Source organism: Triturus cristatus, chromosome 2_1 (genome assembly GCF_964204655.1).
Source record: "Triturus cristatus chromosome 2_1, aTriCri1.1, whole genome shotgun sequence".
Lineage (NCBI taxonomy): Eukaryota > Metazoa > Chordata > Amphibia > Caudata > Salamandridae > Triturus > Triturus cristatus.
In genome coordinates this window covers 880,134,982-880,154,340 of record NC_140581.1, presented here as the reverse complement: position 1 = coordinate 880,154,340, position 19,359 = coordinate 880,134,982, and the positions used below count along the sequence as shown (strand labels likewise).

The 19,359-nt window shown below is 42.9% G+C and overlaps 1 protein-coding gene across 2 annotated transcripts in view; it reads right to left on the bottom strand.

The window, feature by feature from the left end:
• Positions 1 to 8,668, bottom strand: part of LOC146866025 (cytochrome P450 1A4-like) — a 143,001-nt gene extending 134,333 nt beyond the window's left edge. The window contains exons 1-2 of one of the 2 annotated variants that reach the window (XM_085633040.1): positions 8,464 to 8,668; positions 6,257 to 6,380 (exon numbers count right to left, since the gene is read on the bottom strand). The gene's annotated coding sequence lies outside the window, so the exon portion shown is untranslated. The remainder of the gene's footprint in view (positions 1 to 6,256; positions 6,381 to 8,463) is intronic. The other variant, XM_085633041.1, reaches the window with a different exon arrangement.
• Between the last annotated feature and the right edge of the window lie 10,691 nt (positions 8,669 to 19,359).

Below are 19,359 nucleotides of genomic sequence, written 5' to 3'. Positions count from 1 at the left end.
GCGCGCCCAGGAACCCCCCTGTCTCCCCTGGCTTCTTGTGGAGGGTTTCAGCCCCCGTTGGCGTGATTAGCCACCGGGCTGCCAGTGTAGAGAGCAGTGGATCAGTGCTGGGGAGGCGGGGATAGGCACCTACGCAATGGCCGGGGATTGTGGCGTGTCCCTAGGCCTGGTGCTCTCGTCCACGTTCTGCGGCCTCTCTCCCCTCCCTCGGCCTCCGGCAGCATCCAATCTTGGGTCGCCGGAAGCAGGGATTTAAGAAGTCTTGTAGGACATAACAGATGTGTCCCCGACTGCGCTAGAAAGGCCGCGGCCTCCGTCCAGACCCCATCTCAGAGCGGATCACAGGGATCAGGCAGCCATCTCTGATCGTGGCCAGACCACTCCCGCACAGTGGCACTTTAATGATGACTACCTGCCGACAAGTAAAGTGGATTTCGCTGATGCAATTATTTTGAACTGTGATAATCTGATGGTTTTTATATTTCATCAATGATTTGGGTAAGCTTCAGTCTCCAGTGAGACTGTGATTTTCAATGAATTAGGGGCTTTTAACCCCTTCAGTGCCCATGACGAGCTGGACTCGTATTGGGCTGCGGTGGCGCTGTGCCCATGACGAGTCCAGCTCGTCATGAACTCCGCCCGCTAATGCAAAGCGCGGCACTGGGCGGGGAAAGGGGCGGGCATGCAAGGGGTTAAACATGTTATTATATTTAATATGTTTATGTGTCTGTAGTGACAATGTTAGGGTTTTTATTAACCCAAACAATAAACAATTTTGCAATTTTTATTATGTACGTCGAATTTAATATCACTTTTATGGAAATTTTATTTTTAGAAAGTTGCCACTCTGTTACCCAGTTGTCCAGTTGACTCACATGGTCACTGGTGACCAGACATCCAATATTCTTTGTTCTTCCCTGTGAGACTGCGAGTGGTGGCAGATGGTTAAACTTGATTTTTTGCTGCACCACAAGATGCATGGGAGTGGCTCGAATCTTCTGGGAGTTTTACGGGCCCCAGGCCAACTGGAAGGGGAGGAACACGTGGAGCTACTGCAGATACCGCCAGGAGACGCAAACGCCTGAGGAAAACTCAGACGCCTCAGCTGATAGTGGTTCCAAACCTGGAACAAATACCTAAAGAATGGCGACAGGCAGTTCAAGAGGTGGAAAAGATATCGGAATCGGCTAAAGACTCAGACAAGGAACTGATATGAGCCGGACGTTTGAAGACGGAGACTCCTCTGTGGTTTGTTACTTTGATACCAACTGTCTGTCTAAGCCAGAGGTCACACCACAGACATCAAAATGAGTCATTTGAAGACATTCTATATACTTTACTTGTATTGACTGTGGAGGTCTGATGTCCTCATGTGTAAACTGTTACGGGGCAGTCATGTTGTTGTGTGAGATGATGCTGCTGCATGGGGGGCACTAGCTGTCTCAAATCAAAGGATGAAGCTGGCGGTTGGTGTATCAATAAATAGAATAGAAGATATTAAGTGGATATTCAGTGGAATTGCATTTACTAGCTACTTGGTGGGCATACTGCATTGGTGGTTCCTGAGAGTTGCACACCCTCGCACCTACACGATCCCAGGGGTTGTTTGCTGAGATAGATATAGATATGGGTTTGGGCAGACCTACACAGTTGCAGGATCCACTCCTTTGGTATTGCATGTTTGCAAGGTTGACGTTAGGTTTTGTAAAAATTTTGATCAGGCATTGCTGTGCTCAAATATGGCTAACCCTGTACGGTATCCTCACAGATGCCAGTATGCATATATTTTATACTTCCTGGCTCATATACACGTACATACTTAAATTATGTCATCACAACGCATCATAACATGGAATGTAAGGGGCTTACACACTCTCTCCAGCGGATACGCGGTCTACTCATACCTGAAACGACACTACGTCCAGATAGCTCTTCTGCAGGAGTCCCACTTAACACACTTTAAGAAAACCAGACAGCAGCGCAGGTGGAAGTGCCACATCATTGCCACTAATTACTCAACATTTGGTCGAGGGGTGCCGATCTGGGTTTGCCTGGGCACCCCCCTTCTAATAGATGAGGAGGTGACGGATGTAGAAGGGAGATATATTGTCTAGATGATAGATGTCTCCTACTAGGAAACATATATGCATCAAACACGGAGCAGGGCAATTCTGGAATAGGCTGTCCACAGTAATCTTCAGGTGGTGTCATGTGCCCTGGGTGATAGAAGGGGACTTCAACAATGTATTGGATATGACTCTTGACTGGTCATTCCCACCCCTGATAGATACTTCGGCTGCAAGCGGGGCCTCGTTGTTGAGGAGCTGGGCCGACAGTTGGTGGCTGGTAGACACTTGGGAGACACTGTAACCCCACCACACAAGAGTACTCCTTCTACTCCACTCCTCATACGCTACATGTTTGCATCGACAGGATCCTATGCAAATCCGAATTACTACCATATATATCACAGACGGAGTATCTGGGACAAACACACTTGAATCATAACCCTCACTATGTTACTTTAGCATGGGACTCACAGCGCCTTATTTTCCCAGCCTGGCACCTGCAACCTACCATGCTGGAAGACCCACCCTTCCGTGCATCCCTTTGTACTGCAGCTGAGGATTATTTTACTCACAACACAGGCACGGCGACGTTGGTCCTGCTGGAATGGGATGCATTCCATGAGACACTGAGGGGTAACTACTTGGGGCTGGGTTGTGGCATGCAGAGAAAAGTGGAATGGGAGCTCCGTGCATTCTTCAAGAACACACGCCCTGGCAGACAGATCTCGGTTCCTGCTTGCATGGCTGATAAGGCAAGAGCAACCACACGGACCCTTCGCTGCACTTTATTCCACAGAAGGGGTGATACAATATACCCAACAACAAATACACACATAATTGTTTCTCCATTTTACTTCCCTATACCAATCAACTACGGAGGCCTCTGAATCTGAACTAAATGGTTTCTTGGACAATCTCTCCTTCTCTAAACTCACCCCTGATCAGCGCACAGAGCTCAATGCACCCATAACAGTAGTAGAAATCCTGGGGGCAATTAGGTCCCTAGCCTTGGGGAAGGTACCGGGTCCAGATGGCTTACCCTCAGAGGTCTACACAGCTTACGTCGACCTTTTAGCTCCAATGCTACAGAAGGTCTACGAAGAAGTAATAAAACTGTCTCAATTGCTGACCTCTATGTGCGAGGCCACTCTGGAAAGAGGCCACACCAGGCTCGGCTCCTATCAACCGTTGGCACTATTGAACATGGACTATAAGCTGCTGGCCAGCATTCTGGCGGGACGGCTGCCACCGCTAGTACCTCACTTGTTGAACAAAGACCAGAATGGGTTTGTCCTGGACAGGTCCACATCTCTCAACCTGCGCCGATTGTTCAGAGTCATGCGGTATGCCCCACCAGCCCAGCCCAAATCTGGATCTATGGTGCTGGATTTGGAGAAGACTTTTGATACATTGGGGTGGTCCTATGTCTTCAATGTCCTACCTCGGTTAGGTCTGAGACCATATTTTATCATGCTGACAAAACTACTATATAACAACCCAGTGGTAAAAATCAGGACTGGTCACATGCTATCGCAGCCTATACCGTGTGCAGAGGTACTAGGCAAGGCTGCCCCTTCTCAATATCCCTGTATGCGGATGACTTCCTCTTACATATAAGAGATGTTGGGAGGGTCCGAGATATTATACCCACCACACTCTGTCTCTTTGCTTGCCTCTCGGGACTGCTGACCAATTGGGATAAATCCTGTCTGTTTCAGTTTGATCCTAATGCACCTGATCCAATGCTCACTATCAATGAAACCCCAGTTACTTGGCAACCATCCATGTTTTGCTACCTAGGCATCAGGATATACCATAGCGACCAGGATCTCCTGGATGCAACCTCACTAGGGCACCCACCTCCCTGTCATTGCAGACGACCTTTTGGAAAACACTTGCTCTCTTAGTGGCCGAGAATGATTATACCTTCGGCACAATCTAGTGCAATGCATGTAAGCACAGCCAGTTTCCACTTTATTCACCTCTTCTTCGTCATTTCGCCATAACAAACCACTTGCTCCCTGGCTCTTCTCTGTCCCCAGCAACTACTTCTTCCATATCCAAACTTTTACACACGGCCAATTATTCACTCAGCCCCAGGGTTTTTATCACTCCACATACAGTATTGACCTTAGAAATAGGTATATGGATCAGTAAATGCCCACTGTAATTCATTGCTCCCTTTTCTCTCTCTCCCCACTTTTCCATTCTTTCTTCCATGGTTTGCGCAATTTTAGCAATTACTAAATGTACACAGGCATGATAACTAAAAGTATCCTGATGATGATCCTGCCATTAACCCAAGGGATCGAAACGCCGTCGACATAATGTACACCACATACATATACTATACTGTAATGCCAAATGTGTAATGGTGTCCCCACGATAATCAGTCCGTAATACCTTCCAACGTTTATGCAGACATGCCTTCCTTGCCTGAACCCTTCCCTAAATGTTGTTTGTTTGTTAATGTTAGTAGGACGCAGGCTGTGTCCTACTTGGATTCTTCTCTTATTTTATATCATACAGTCATTGTATATTAAAAATCTGTCCGGCTGGACAAAGAATAAAGCAGTGATTGAGTCTATATTTATGAACAGTTTTCTGATTGTCTAGGGACCACTGTCTTTAATTTCATACGCACCCAAGGTCCCTGACCAACTGCATATTGTGTTACCTTGTGTTTTCTTAACACACAGTACCCAACCTATAGTTTTATTTTATAGCATCTCAGATACAATGGGTGGCACGCTGGGTGGAGGGCAGACACCTATCAGACAGAAGGAAGACTCCACTTACATTACACGCTATCCCTTCTAATTTCCACCCCTGCGGTGGGACGAGTGTCCCACACCCCTTATTGCAGCAGGTAGCCTACCTCTGTGTCGCTCTATTCCTCACTAGACAGGTAAAACCATATGCTCCAGCAATTACATTGCTTGGAACACAGAGGAAACAGAATTACTTCCCTTCCTGACTTGGTGGACTGGCATAATGCGGGTATACATACACTCAGAGAGTTGTATTTAGACCGAGCCCTCAAGCCATTCAGCAACCTCGTGCGAGAGGACAGAATATGCCCAGACATTTTCTCGTACATGCCTCATGGATCAGTCTGTTGCAAAGCTGATGGGGGGGATATAATGCAAGAACTACAGACAAATCTGGTACTCTAGTATATCCATGTTATGGGAAATGGCAGTCACCTCACTCGTTGGTTTGCAGATGCGCTCCACTTCCACACAGCAACAGAACTGACCCTATTGCCCACAAAATGGGAATCCGATCTAAGCCACTCGTGCACAGACACAGAATGGAACATGATACTAGACAGCCCTACATATGTTCCTTGCAATGATAGGTTCAAACTAATACAATGTTATATAGTGCACCGCACATACCTTACCCCAGAGAAAAACAATTGCTACTTTTATAGAAACGATTAGCACTGTTCCTGATGTGTTCATTATGATGCAGATATTACGGACGCTATGGTCATGCCACAAACTTAAAAAATACTGGGAAGGGGTAATACTCCACTTATATGAATGTACAGGAAGGCAACTCCCAAACACCTGGGAAACATGCATACTGGGCTTATTCCCTAGAGATAAAGCAAACAGAGCCTCAGGTTGGTTCTTAGATTAGGGTCTTGTGGTGGCTAAAAGACTTATGACAGAACGCTGGAAATCTCAGGATTCACCAGTATTACTGGCTTGTTCCCACTCTATCCTCAACTGGGCAAAGGCTGAGGGTCTATCCCTTCTTAAGGAAGACACTCTGGGGTTACGCAAATTTCCAATCTCAGATAACCGTAATTCAATTCTTGAGGCACTTCAAGCAAACTTGCACCCCGAATCAGATATACATACTTCACAGCATATGGAACCGGCAATTAGCTAAACGGGGGAGGTCAGAGCTAGTTCACCTTGAGATGGGAGGGATGATATGATTTGTGTAGTAACGCATAAACAGAAGAATGTAATAACTGGGAAATCCTGGATATGTGATAATGCAACTGTATGTAACACTTGTCACGGGGATGACACCTTGAGTACTGTTTTGCCTGACTTTAACTAGTTTGTTCATTTTGTAAATTCATTGATCTTTTAATTTATACTAGAGGTCGGCAATGTATATGCTATCAATCTGGATGTTATAGTATGTAAAGTGAAATTTATACTTACATGGATATTCATAATATTAACGAATGAGAATATCTGCTATAATGTGACCTCTTGCTATGTCTGTGTAAAGATGTCCTGAACACTCCTGCCAAGCACCTGGAGGATGTTTTTTTATGTCTTACTGCTAAATCATAATAAACAGATCAAATAAAAAAAAATGAGTGTTTGCTTGAAGTTCAAACGTTCAAAAATACTTTATTCGGATAAGCCTTATCCATAAAAGCACATCAAACACAACAATTTAAAAGCACAAATACATAATCGCAATGAAAATTCAATAACATGTGGCATAAATACCCAATATTTGAAGGCATGTGTGGCAAATTTGAGCAGAAGCTCATGCATAAAGAAAAAAGACAAGGCTTTTTCAAGGGATGCACATCGTCTTACAGACCTGCACAGCAATTCTCAGAAAAGTGCTGACGCAAAAGACTAACTCTTCGTCTACCAGTGTTAGTATACTCCTATATGCATCTACCAGACTGATGGACTTGTTTTTCTTAAAAAAACAGGATTAAAAGCCATTTGGCGTACTTTGTATAAAACCTACAAAAAAATAAAAAGTGCAAAATAGTTTGACCAATCTGTCCATCACACGGACAAGGTAGAGAGTCGAGATTTGCATTATACCCAAGAGGGAAACAAAGCAGAAATGTTGCAGTGACTGCCCTTAAGAGGAAGAGAAGACCCCTCTCCCAGTAACTTATGGGCAAGGTAAGGTAGCTAGCTAAAGGGTGCACATAATGCTCAAAGGTCATATAATTTAAACAGACGATTTCTTGGATTCCCTCTCCAGCCTTTCAGTGCCATAGAGTGTATAAAGTGCCCTCCTAAGGGCATTTTTGTGTACAGTCTCAGCTATACTTGGTTTAGAAAGAGCCCTCCAAGGTTAACACTGCATAAGCTCTGGCTCACCCCGGCCAGCCACAGGAATTCCAGCCCTTTCTCACAACTAATGCAATCTCCTATAATCTCTCTTGTAAGGGGCGCTGCCGGATTTTTCCATATGGCGAGGCAGAATAAGGCAGGGCGAGCCCTTATGAAATCCTCAATAAAGTTTAGGTTGAGTTCTCTATAATGTACAGAGCAGAGAAGATTGGTGCGCCTAGTAATTTCCTACAGAATTGAACTTATTCTTGTTGGATAGTGTGACTCCTAGCAATGCCCCAAACCTCTGCGCCATAAGTGGCTGTGGATATGCACTGGGATTTTTTTTTTTAATTAATTGGCTAAAATGGCACCTATTCTCTTAGGTCGGGGAAGGCTAAGAATAGAATTGGAGGCCTTTGTGAACTTGTTCCTACAAAATACCATATGTGCGGACCAGGAACTGTTCGCAGCAAAGACCAACCCAAGGTATGTAAAGGTGCTAGTGCTTTTTAATTTTTGGTTACCCACAGATATAGAATTTAGTGGGTGTTTCCTCGGCCCGTGAGTATTTGCCTCAGTAAGGCTATCTAAATGGGTGGCATCTGCCCAGAAGAGACTTATAGGGCCCCTTGGCTTTGACATTATGGTCTCGTATTGTTTCTGGGCATCTAACGAGGAGCCTCCTGGATAATTCCAGTTGATTCAATATGTCTTTCGGGACATGTTAGTAAGGTAAATCGCCCAGATATGTTGTGATTTGTGTTTTTTACAGAACCAGTAGAATTTCTGCTATCTTTGTGGATAGATATTATTCTCATAATACCAATAAAATAAGGTCAATGTCTGCCAGCATGGATACGAACAGCACCTTGAAGCTGCTTGGAGACCCACATCACGCTATATGAAATCTAAGACAGTTACAAAATTAGTAAAATCTCTTTAGTTGTCACGGATGCAGCGTACTAAAAAATCGTAAAAACGCCAGTTTCGATGAATGTCTGTACAATTTTAATCGGATATAAACAGTCGATAAAAATGCATTCATTTAAAAAATGGTTATCTCCCTTCTAGTACGTTAGCAAAATTCAGGCATGTGATTTCTAATGATGTATACAATTACGTGCATAAAACATATCCTGTCATTCGGAGAGTTAGTAAAAAAAAATATGCAACCCTCCATAAGATTTTTGTCTATCATTCACAAGCAGGAAAACCCTTTGTGCTAATGTAAATAAAGCAAGTATTAGTGGAAAAGAGTGAGGCGCCGCGCGGGCAGAGAGCTCAGAGGTTGAGGCGGTTGCGAGATTAGGAGTTTCCAATAGAATTACAATACTTACTCTTTCGTTTGCCGAGATAATCAGTTATAAACAGCCCTGAGTCCACCAGCATGTGCTTGGAGCACAAGTAAATGAAACAGGATGTGTCTCTTTGGTAGTATAAATTCGTGTTCAGCCCTGTTCCTGTTCTCTTTGCTCTCAAAAATGTTTCTAAGCTTCGCTTCCGATTCTCCGCCCATTTCCCACTCTGGCGTTAACCCGTCCCCTGCACGCTGTCCTCTCCTGCTCCCTTCCAGAATCTAGAAACGGTTCAAATTATATATCTTTCTGCCACCCGGTTCTGAAAGATTTCGTGATATGTTTACATTAAGGAAGAAAATAAGCCAAGATAGTTAGATAGGTATGTTTACTTAACACTTATTTCACAAGAAGCTATACAAGAACCACGCCAGGGCTCAAACAAGAAGTTAAACAGTAATCTTGCTCCGATTTTCAAGTGTTGTAAATCATACAGCGTTTAAGTAAACATATTTCTGTTTTAGCCTGCTGTATAAAATGTAATCTGCAGAATGTCATCAATCCAAGTCATATGTAATTTCTTTGAGCTTGTTTGTGCTAAGGGAAAGTCCCTGAAATGTTTTCAACAATCACAAAGGGAAGGGGGGGGGCAAATAGGGGCCCTTCCCTTTTGCGAATGAGTTAGCACCCCAACTTGGGACCATTACAACATGCGTGTTAGATCTCACAGTCTTAAGGGGGTCTTTCCCCCAACTTTTTGCCTTCCTCTTCCACTTTTCTGACCTCATTTCTGCTGGTATTAGGACTCTGCGCACTTTAACACTGCTACCAGTGCTAAAGTGCTTGTAATCTCTCCCCTAAACATGGTAATATTGGTTTATTCCCAAGTGGCATATTTCATTTACTTACATACATGTCAATGGACCCGAATCAGATGGGAGACTACCGATTTGGGAAGCAAACAATTGCTTCATTTTATCTATCTCCCTTCGGATATTGCTTCTGCGTCTATAGAAGTCAAAGGGAAAAATACATTCTCTCGATTCTTTCCACAAAATCTCTCACTTACTCGTTCTAAATTGTTGGCATGTATGTACCTCTAAGTCCCTAGCAGATTGGCAATAAATACATGTACCCAGGTCCTGAAAATGAAATGCTACTTGTGGGCCTGCAGCACTGATTGTGCCATCCACTTAAGTGGCCCTTTAACCATGCCTCAGGCCTGCCATTGCAGAGTCTGTGTGCACAGTTTACTTTCATGCTGACCTGGCATCATAAATCTTTTACAAGGCCCTAACCTTCTCCTTTTTTACATATGTCACCCCCAGGGTAGGCCCTGGACAACACCGAGGCAGGGTGCAATGTATTTAAAAGGTTGGACATGTACTTAAGTTCATGTCTTGGTAGTGATAAACTCTCAAACTCATGTTTTACTGCCACAAGGCCTACCTCTCCAATAGGATAACATTGAAATTACGTTATTATATGTTATAAGTGTAATTTCCAATTGGGAAGAGATAATCCCTTCTAGTCTAGTGTTTCTGAAATCCTTACTTAAAATCCAAACTTATTGTGAAGTCAGATTATTTTATTACAATTCTGAAAATGAGACTTTTAGAAAATTTGCATTTTCTTATTTTAGCCATTTGGTGCCTACAGCCTGTCTCTAATCACATGACTGGATGTAGTTGACAGTTGGGCTTTGTGTATTCCTCCTAGACAGCCACAAACAATGGGAACTTAGGTTTGTCTCAATGGACCATCTCTGGCAGAACGAGAGGGAGGAGTTGGGCACAGTCTCCCTTACACCTCAATAGGCTGTGCCCTGTCCACACACAAAGGACTGCATACCCCCCTGAAGTGAGCCTGGAGCCAGGGCAGGAACGGAAGATTTCTGTGCACTGCAAAGGCATGTCTCTGAAGTCTCCTCCACTTTAACTGCACCACTGGGTGTAAGTATTGACCTCAGTCACCACCAAATCAATACGCATATGGACCTGTGGATTCTCTCCCAATAAGAAGGACTTTTATGCTGCTGAAGAACTACCATTCTGTTGGACTACAGTGTTGCTGTGATTCCCATCTGCTGCCTGCTGCCTGCTGCCCTCTTGCCTGGGTGAGAAGGACTGGACCTGAATCTCTTGAACGCAGAACCCAGAGTGACTTCAAGGGCTAGTTAGCTAGCCACCTGATCTGAAACCTCAGGAACAAACAGGATTCCAAACTATTTGCATCTGCACACGGACTCTGATATCTGTGAGTCTACACTGCCTAGTGGTGCCACTATAGTCCTGGACCCTTGGAAGCGGGCCTATTGTGCTTACCAGCGGAACTGATGCATCTTCGCTGCTGAGCGACACACCCCCGAGCAGAACCGACGCATCTCCTTAGCTGAGTGTTGAACCCCAGAGCAGAACTGGTGCATTGCCGCTGCTGCATGGATTAGACCCGTTGCAAAAGACACGCACTTCTGCATCAACCCGCATCTTGGAACCAATGCATTGCCTCTAGAACAGCTACTGTGTGACGCTTTCCCCAGCGCAGCTCCTCGCATTTCTTGTTGATGCCAGCCATGATGACAAAATTCCGCACTGCAGCTTCACCGCATTGCCTCGACTGCGCCTCACATCCCCAACACCGGACTTCAAATCACAAGCCCCGTCAATGGGATCCTTGACTTCGATGCAACAGGACCTCACACCACAGCTTCGTCGCATCTCAGAACTGAGACTGCATAATGCATCTTCAACACGGATCAAAGCAACACTCCGCAACCAGGATTTAAGGTACTATGTTCAGCAGGCCTCACTGGGTCCCTATAACCGGCCTGCACTCCATTTCAGTCGGCCTGAACTTGTGACTTTGTCCCAGTCCAGAGTGACCCGATGTCCCCAATAGCACTTTGTGCTTTTTGGCGCTATTTTTCACTATAAAGGTTAAAAATCAATATCTCCGTGTCTGCTAATTGGATTTTGTTATTTCGGTCTTCTTTTATTCAATAAATTCAGATCTATTTTTCTAAACTGGTGTGAAATCATTATGTTTGTTGTTTTCACCGTTTTACTGTTTGCAGTGTTGCACAAATACTTTATACCCTGCCTCTAAGTTATGCCTGGCTGCTCTGTGCCAAGCTTCCAGAGGGTGAACACAGGTTAATTTGAGGTTTGCTTGTGACTTACCCTGACTAGGATTGTGGTTACTGCTTGTAGTGCTAGAGGCACACCTTTGTTTTGAAACCACGTGATGACCTTTGACTACCATTGTTTTAGTTGACTTTTGGTGTTTTATTTTATCCAAGCAGTGCACGTTTCTTGAAGATTTGTTTCGTATCTCTTTGTAGTTTTAGAGTGGGAGCTTTCACAGCATAGAATAGCCTTGCCAGGAACTGAACGTGTGGGATGTGCATTTGAAAGCATGAGAGAGAGAGAGAGAGAGAGATGTGGAATGTACATCTTGGTCTAGAAGTGCAGTGTTATAAGCAGTGGTGCTCAAATGTGCATTATGTTGCACATTGGGAGATTAAGTGTGTGATGCTATAGGCAGTGGAGCACAAATGTGCATTGTGTTGTACATTAGGAGGCATTATGAAGTTCTTACTATTGGCTTTGACATGCCCTCATGTTATCTTGAATTCTAACTCTGTCTTGCTTAAGTGTTTTACGAGCACAGGCAGGCCCCCAGATTACTCAAGTTGTTTAGGCTATTCACTTTCAAGGATGTTTTGTTGATTGTACTGCTGGAGACTTTCATACGCTTTGTTAAGAGAAAGGCTGGAACACATGTGAATGTGCAGAAGGAACAAGAGAACTCTTTTGCCTTTGGAATGCTTGCATAGAAAGTGGCTAATTCCATTAAGTTTCCTTGGCGCACAGGAAGGCCTCTCGGAACCTTCTAGTGTGTTTTGAGATTATAAAGCTGGGGCTTGGTGACTTAGAAACTGGGATTTAGGCCTGAACGGCGGACATGTCTTCAGTGCAGGAATCTGGCTGCTGAGTCTCTTGACCCCGGCTGTGAATCCCTCAGTCTGGAGTGGGCCAAGATGAAGTTTGCACCAGGTGATGTGTTTTATTTTTGATTGTTGCCATTGTGATGCAAGAGTGTCTTTCTGCACATTCAAGTCTCCAGTGACTATAATCATCATTGTGATGTGTGAGTGTCTGTGCACACATTCAAGTCTCCAGTGGCTATAATCATCTGAGGTGTTTTCTTTGAGTATTGACTTTGTGATGTGTGAGGGTCTGGGTGCACATCTAAGTCTTCAATGGTTTTAATCATCTGATGTATTTAGTGTATACAGCTTTCTGATTTCTTGCAGGGCACCTTTATTTTCTGCTTGTACTTCATTTCATATTATTATCCACGCATTTACTTATAAGTGTGTTATTATTGCTTGCACCTATATATATATATATATATACATATATATCTCTATATACATTTAAATGTTGTTCATTTGACTTCTAGGAAAGCCTTTTTGATAAGGATTGTTGGACAGATAAAACCCCCCTGCCTTATTCTGAAAACAGTCTTTGATACTTTTCATTTTATAAAAGTGAAATCCCTTTCCAGGTGTTGTGTTGTTTTTATTGCTTCGTGGTGTTTAAACCTCCGTGTGGTAGGGCGGTATTTTCTATTATTTGGGGAGGGTGAAGCAATACACTGCTTGACCAGGGTTCACACCTCAGTCAACCAGGACCCCAATTTCTAACAAGGCAGTCTTGGTCTTTCTGCCATTAAAAAGAGCTTTCTTAATCATTATCCCATCTGCAAGGAAGTTGACGGATGTAGGAGCATTATTAATCTCATATCCCTATTTGAGTGTTTTCGGGAACCAAGATATATTTCAAAACTTGATTCAACTGTTCATCTCCAAGAAACTCAAGCTGCCAGTTTTTAATTAAGACATTGATACTTAAGTAACGTCCATTCTGGATGTTAAAAGATCCTTAACGTTGTATTTAGACCATGATAAAATCTTCAGGTCTTCTGATTCATTGTTTCTTTCCTATGATTCTGCAAATAAAATTAAAAACATGACAAATCAAACCATAAGTAGATGTGTTCATCAAGCAATTAGTCACTCATCTAAGGCAACGGGTCAAGTAGTTCCCTTCTAACTTACAAGGACAATCTTCTAGTGCTATTTCAAACATCATAGGCAGAATCAGGAGGGGCTTCTTCACAAGAAATTTGTAGGGCTGCAACTTGGACAACACCTCATATGTTTGTCGATCGCTATAAGCTAAATTTATCGGATTCTGTTCATTGTAATTCTGCTAGTTCTGTATTGACGTCAGTAATGAAGTAATTGTTTATACAAATATACATACTTTTGCATGACTCATTGTCGGTGCAATTTTTTTCTACTTGTGATATCCTCATTTGGTGATGAGTGGGACATGGAAAATTAGACGAGGGAGTAATGTTTAAATTACCTACCGGTAATCTTCATCACCTCAAGTTGTGGTGCTCCTCGTCCCAGGCCACATCACTGCTCCCTCACTTGTTGTACCTCCACTTTTATTGATATATACAGGAGGAGGAGCGGTGGAGGGCCGTTTTGTACCTTTTCAATAAACATAAATAAAAGACTTAATCAACTCGGATCAAGCATCCAACTGCATAACTTATCGTCTGTTGGAGGCAGAGTTGGCTGAATTGGTATTGAATGGTACGATAAGGACTATGACTTAGGATAATGAAGATTATCCATTAGTAACTGAAACATTTCACGTAGAGATCCACCAAAAGGGGAACTCCCAGACGACTGGAGGAAATCTCTTCGGTGAGCCATTATTAAATCCTAATTTGGTATGATTTCAGTCACCATTTTTAAGTGTCCCCCCGAAATGCTTCTTGAAATGCAAGACCTCTGGGAGAATTGTTTAACAACCAAAGGGGTGAAGCAAAACCGAAAAGGCAAACAATCAAAGGAGGCACCATTCTTGAATAGAAATGTTTTACTTTTCAATTATTTTCACATATACTTCTTTTAATAAATATATTTAAAAGAATAAGTGAAAAACCAGAACTCCATTTAAATTCATAATTAAAATGTCTTACATGATACTGTGTCATCCAATTATATTTTGTTTGCCCAGTGGATAGCAGCAGAGTATTATTTGGCATCATGGGATAAATATTTGCTAGGCCTAAGTGGAACTCGAGGAGTTTCACTCTCCGGAATTCTGCAGTTACAAAAAAACTCAGCGAGATTCTGTGGGATTCCGAGAATGGGAGCGGAATATATCACCTACCCTCAATATTTGCATGTCTATTTTGATCTTAACTTTTTACGTCTTTTCCATTATTGGCAAAACTAAAACATTTGTCATCATTTTCTGTCATCCTAACGCCACAGCTCCTTGTCTCCACTCATGTGACCTCTGTCTTCCAGTACCATGAGAATAATTTGTAATGATACATATAGGGTTTCATGAAATAAAGATAAATATTTTTCAATGATTTGTTGCATAGGATGAAAACAAAAAGGCATTTCAATTTCCAATGTTAACTAAAATGCAATTTAATAATTTTGCTACTTTTAGAGATTTGAACAGGATTCTAGCAGCATGATGAGGCCTGAAAGAAAAGCCCAAACTTTTGTATGGGTGCAACATTTTTATGTTGTTTCCTTAGAACAATGAACCTTAATTCTAATTGCATATTATGTCCTCATCCCCTTACCCATGCAGGACCAGTCCTTATTTCATTGAACTGCTACCACTTCAGGAGCCAGGTATTCTCTTTCCGAGGCTCAATAAAATGTTTCCTTTTTTTAAAAATTGGAATTTGTTCTGAATTGAAGAGAACCCTGAAGGCCTGAGAGGAAGATCCTTCCCCCAAATTCTGGTGACCTTCCTGCTTTTTACGTCTGTAAGAAATTGAATTATTATTTGCGGTGGATGGTCCCCCCTTCAGGGAACATGAACGATATCCTGTTAGAATGAACCCCAAAATTCACTAAATAATCCTGAATTCCAACCCCTGATAGCAGAAAGGCTTAATTTAAGGCAATGTGTTAAGTGTTTATGCAGTACCAAAATAGTAAAAACACCTAACAATAAAATCCAAAAATGAATTAGAAATATAGAGTAAATTTTAAGAAACAAAATGACATTAAATAACAAAACCCTAATAAAGGAAACCAAATATATGAATTTTTAGGTTTTAAGTGAAAATAGTCCCAAAAGCGCTAAGTGCTAAGGTCAGTTTGTGGTCACTATAGATCAGTACCTAGGCACACTTTGAGGGTGGATCTCAAGGTTAGATACATTGAGCTGGATGGCCTCGTCAAGGATTTTACTTTCCATTTAGTCTGCAAAATGGAAGTTAGAGAGGGAAGACAGCAGGGCATGGCAAGTAAACAGGGTATATCCTAAAAGATCTCTATGAATTTAGGAAAGTATCATTTTTGAATAGTCATCTAAAAGCTATGTGGATGAAAGTGGAGTGAGTAAGGGCATAATCACAGGACTCCCAGAGAAGCTCAGAAGGAGATTGGATGTCCTACTACTATGCCTCCTGTTTGCATACAGGGAGGTACCTCAAAAGGGGGTTGGCTTCAGCCCCTTTGAACTTCTGTTTGGTCACTCTGTAAAGGATTCTCGAAATTTAGTGAGAGAAAGTTGGGAGAATCCTCTCAAACAACCCAAACATGGAATAGGGGACTATGTACTAGGCCTGCAGTCATGTAAGGCAGAGAACACAAAGAAAGCAAATAAGAATCTGCAATTCACTCAGGAACTTATCAAGTACTGGTATGACCAAAAGTCAGCCATGGTTGAGTACCAACCCGGTCAGTTAGTGTGGGTGTTGGAGCCTGTGGCTCCCAGGGCCCTCCAGGATAAGTGGACTATGCCCTACCCCATCTTGGAAAAGAAGGGGGAAGTTACCTACCTGGTAGACTTAGGCACCCTCAGGAGTCCTCACAGAATTCTCCATGTGGACCCCCTAAAGTCACACTAAGACAGGGCTGACATGATCACGCGGATGGTCACTGATGCAGGGCAGGAAGAGGAAATTGAACCCTTCCCTGACCTGTTATCAACCAACCCACCACATGGTACCGTGGAGGGTGTAGCCCTGTCTGATACTCTCATTGTACAACAGCAGACTGACTGAAGGCAAGTCCTCAGTCAGTTTACAGAGCTCTTCTCTTTGACCCCTGGACAGATAACCTGGTATACCCATGATGTGGACACTGGGGATAGCCTCCCTGTCAAGAGCAAGATGTATCAACTGTCTGATCAAGTCAAAGCATGCATCAAAGCTGAAGTAAGCAATATTCTAGAGCTAGGGGTGATAAAACCATCTGACAGTCCCTGGGCTAGCCAAGTGGTACTGGTCCCTAAACCTTACTCAATAGGTGGGAAACCTGAGATGAGATTTTGCATGGATTACAGAGGGTCGAATGCACTACCCAAGACTGATGCTCACCCCATACCAATAGGAGATGAGCTTATTGATAAGCTAAGGGCAGGCAAATTTCTCAGTACCTTTGATTTGACATCAGGGTACTAGCAGATTGGTCTGACCCACGGAGCAAAGGGGAGATCGGCATCCTCTGCTCCAGAGGGACACTTTCAATTTAAAGTGATGCCTTTTTGACTGAAGAACACACATGTCACTTTTCAAAGGTTGGGGAATCGAGTTATGTCAGGCCTGCGTGACTTTAGTGCAGATATCTTGATATTACTGTCTTTAGCTCCACTTCGGAGGGTCACCTCGCCAACATGAGAGACGTTTTGCACTCCCTGCATCAGACAGGCCTCACTATCAAGGTCAGTAAGTACCAGATCGGGCAGAGTTATTTTGTCTACTTGGGCCACATCATTGATGGAGGCCAAGTGAGATCTATCTAAAACCAAGATCCAGACTATTCTGGACTAGGAGCCTCCGAAGACCCAGACCCAGGTAAGGGTATTCCTTGCCTTACTGGATATTATAGGAGGTTTGTGAAGGGGTATGGTACCATTGTGGCCACTTTCATTGAGCTTACCTCTAAGAAGCAGCCAAAGATTGTCATTTGGAACACAAGTTGTCAAAATGCCTTTGACAATCTGAAAGCAGACGTGTGGTCAGCACATGTTCTAAAAGCATTGGACTATGGGAAACAGTTCTCTGTTCAAACAGATGCTTTTGAACATGGGATTGGGGCAGTGTTGTCAGAAACCATCCATGAGGGCCAGGATCAGCCAGTAGCCTACATTAGCAGGCGACTCCTCCTTATAGAGCTGGGTTGGAGTCCCACTGAGTGGTAAGCCTTTGCTGTGGTTTAGTCCTGAAGAAGCTAACAAGGCCCCAGTGCCAGTGCTCTTTCCCTCAAAAGATAATATGAATTGATGCACCCAGTTGGCAAGATACTTTAACCCACCATATAAGTCCCTAGTGTATGATACCAGTGGTAAACAGGGCAAGAGTGTTAAAGCGATCACCAGGGCTGCAGCTAAGTTGTGCTACCCTGAGTTGCCCAAATAAAAGTAAATTCTGCAGGGCTTCTATCATAGCCTGCACAAGTAGCTACCCTGCTCGAGACTGACCCTGCACTCACCATGTGTGACAGGGTCACCACTGCCTTAATATATGTAACTATGACCCTTGATTATTAATCACCTTATCGAATGCAAAATAATCAAACAAATCAATTGAATTCAGTGAACATATATTAATTCATATATGTAAATCATTTTCACACATATACATATAGTTCATTTTGTTACAGAACACATCACTTATAGTGCATCCTGATACTGATAAACATATGTCAATAAACGAACAAGGTACATTTTTGGTTAACACAGTTTAGTACACGAGAGAATAAAGATGAGCCCAATGCATTTCGGGACCGACACGTCCCTTCGTCAGGGGTAATCTAAAAACAAAAACACAATAATGATTGACATTACTAATAATCAAACAAATACTGGTTGTACCCAATGAAAACCATTACAAATGATTCAACATACTATTAGCCACTCTACATCAATGGTGAAACAAGACCCAGTTTTTGGAGTGTGTGAATACAACAATTTACTGTGCTGAAATGGAGGCAGCAAGAACCACGCCACCAGAAAAAGTCGAGCACCGTGGTGATAATCAAGAATGTGATAATGTGTACTCTACTGGAAATTATGGAAAGAGGAAAAAGTGATTAACAGGTATACATGGCGAGGTGAACTCACCTCGTCTAACGTACCGAAAAGAAACTCATTGAGGGGAAGATTGCGAGCAAAAATGTAAATACCAGCCGATATAATTCTGCGGGAGAAACAACGATGCAAATTGGAGAAAAAGTGCTGGGTAAACAAAATGATTAAATATGAGGAAACGTGGCTTCCCACTTACCCACAGCTAATCGCGTGGTGAAACAAAGTGGTGTTGAGCTAAAAAACGTAAAAATATACGGATAAGAATGATGGGGCAGTCTCATAAAACAAACGAAAAACAGTCTAGAGAACGAACGAAGCTATGTGGAAAAAACATTGTTTGTTTTATGAGACTGCCCCATCACCTCGCCATGTATACCTGTTAATCACTTTTTCCGCTTTCCATAATTTCCAGTTTACCAAGCACTTTTTCTCCAATTTGCATCGTTGTTTCTCCCGCAGAATTATATCGGCTGGTATTTACGTTTTTGCTCGCAATCTTCCCCTCAATGAGTTTCTTTTTGGTACATTCGACGAGGTGATTTCACCTCGCCATGTATACCTGTTAATCACTTTTTCCTCTTTCCATTATTTCCAGTAGAGTACACATTATCACATTCTTGATTATCACCACGGTGCTCGACTTTTTCTGGTGGCGTGGTTCTTGCTGCCTCCATTTCAGCACAGTAAATTGTTGTATTCACACACTCCAAAAACTGGGTCTTGTTTCACCATTGATGTAGAGTGGCTAATAGTATGTTGAATCATTTGTAATGGTTTTCATTGGGTA